Source organism: Chrysochloris asiatica, unplaced genomic scaffold, assembly GCF_000296735.1.
Source record: "Chrysochloris asiatica unplaced genomic scaffold, ChrAsi1.0 scaffold00147, whole genome shotgun sequence".
NCBI classification, from domain to species: Eukaryota; Metazoa; Chordata; class Mammalia; order Afrosoricida; family Chrysochloridae; genus Chrysochloris; species Chrysochloris asiatica.
In genome coordinates this window covers 2,199,978-2,201,922 of record NW_006408665.1, presented here as the reverse complement: position 1 = coordinate 2,201,922, position 1,945 = coordinate 2,199,978, and the positions used below count along the sequence as shown (strand labels likewise).

Genomic DNA, 1,945 nt, shown 5'->3' with positions numbered 1-1,945 from the left:
ATAGGGTTGATAAACTGTATATAACTTGGTACCAACTTAGACATTGGCTACCTAAAATGGGGGAGGAGGACTATAAAGGCATGAAGTGGCTGACTTACAAGTTTTTAAGAGGGAATTTACTTTCAGAGTGTGCAGGGGAAGGTACAATCCCCACTTAACAGTTTTCATCTTGTCTAGATGGATCTGGTGAAAGGAGATGGGGATAGGATTCTTTTGATTCAATAGTGAGTAATTGTTATCATGACTAATTGAGACGGTCAGAATTGTAAAGGTAGAAGTTGTCTAAAGTAAAGGGGGGACTAGTTAATCTTACATTCCAGGAACAGAGAACCCTAGGACCGTCAAGACAGAAGAACATGGGCAAAATATGGGACCCTAACCAGAGAAGAAGTGACACCAGAGATGGAGGCAGAGATGATGGCATAGAGAGATAGAGCAGTTGAGGACTCTAGATTCATGGAAAGAGCAAGGCTGTGTGCTGTCAGGCAGGAGGCAGACTTACAGAATATGCCCTTTGGTTGTTTAAATTATTATATATTTCTGAGTGTTTTGTGCACATAAAAAAACAAACAAACAGAGGGAATAGAAGCAAATACTGTTAAATGACGATCTCAGGAGGGGATTGTAATCATTACAATGAAACAAAATATGATAGGATGAGTGCAAAACTGGTGTTCTCCCATGTAAACGATCACTCAATTCACAATAAAAGCTTTAAAAGAAAGAGCATAACACAGGAATGCATCTTGCAAGTTAGAGTCTTACAATCTGAGTTACTAGGGACAGGAACTAAACTCAAGAAGAAATACTGCAAATGCTACCATGATGCATAGTGCTTTCTCAACTCATTCCCTTTGGAGGAGCTTCTCTTGAGAGCTGCACACTGTGTGTCTGTTCAGGTCTCTTAGAAGTCAATACCAAGACAGGAGTAGACACATAAGAGACTTCTGGGAGTGAAACACCTGTGAAGGATAGAAGAGGGAGCAAGAGTAGGCAGGAACAGTCTTCAAACCACAATTGAGTATGTGTACATAAAAAAAAAAAAAAAAACACAAAAACATAATAGATCAATACTGTTAGCTGATGGAGCATGGAGGGGATTATAATCATTGCAATTATTTGTTGAATGTAAAACTGATGATCTGCTCTGTAAATCTTCACTCAATTCACAATAAAAAGCTTTTTTTAAAACATCCGCAGTCGATGTTTGACAGCTATGAAAGGAAAGAGGGAAGGGAAACTTGGGTAGGAAACGCTTCCAATTACAGAACTATTGCATTTAAAAGTCTCATTCGTGTGGCTAGGGGGTCCCACAGCACGACTGGTCGGTTGGGAGTATCACACTCTGGGTAGAAATGGGCTGGCTCTCTGATATTCCTGCCATGTTCAGCCATTGGCTGAGAACAGCTCCAAAAGTGGCCTCAGTGTGAATGCAGTGTAGATCCAAAGGTGCAGCAGCTAAAGGCTGACAGACTGCCATGCTCCCCAAGGTTCCTCGAGGGATATCTGAAAAGCACATCTCATGACTACCACAGTCCACTCCCTATACCCAGAGCACATTGTTGCTTGGCATCGCACTCTTCTCACTCCTGACTCCTCTCTCTTTATTCAATGTTTCCTGTATGTGATGCCTACCCTCCATGATTTCATGAACCTCTTTTCATGAAAGGAAACTTTGAAGGAGGTTAGTGGGAAGAACTACAACTGCTGTTGCTGCATTGGATCTTAGGGCCACAATTAGTACTCATCATCTCCCTCCTTCAGTCTTTATCCTAAATTTTCATTCACTCTCAGACATTACCCCTATTGGTATTGTGACATACCTGGTTGTGACTGAACCTTTATTCCTGAACCACTGGTAACCATACCCTTTTCAGGCCAGACTTGCTGCACTTGTCTATTTACAGTTATAATTGGGCAGGGATGTACAAAAGGTGCCCACGTA

General features: G+C 41.5%; 1 pseudogene; it reads right to left on the bottom strand.

Moving 5' to 3' along the window:
* The window catches only part of LOC102828709, a 46,118-nt pseudogene extending 44,638 nt beyond the window's left edge, over nucleotides 1-1,480 (bottom strand).
* Nucleotides 1,481-1,945: the final 465 nt, after the last annotated feature.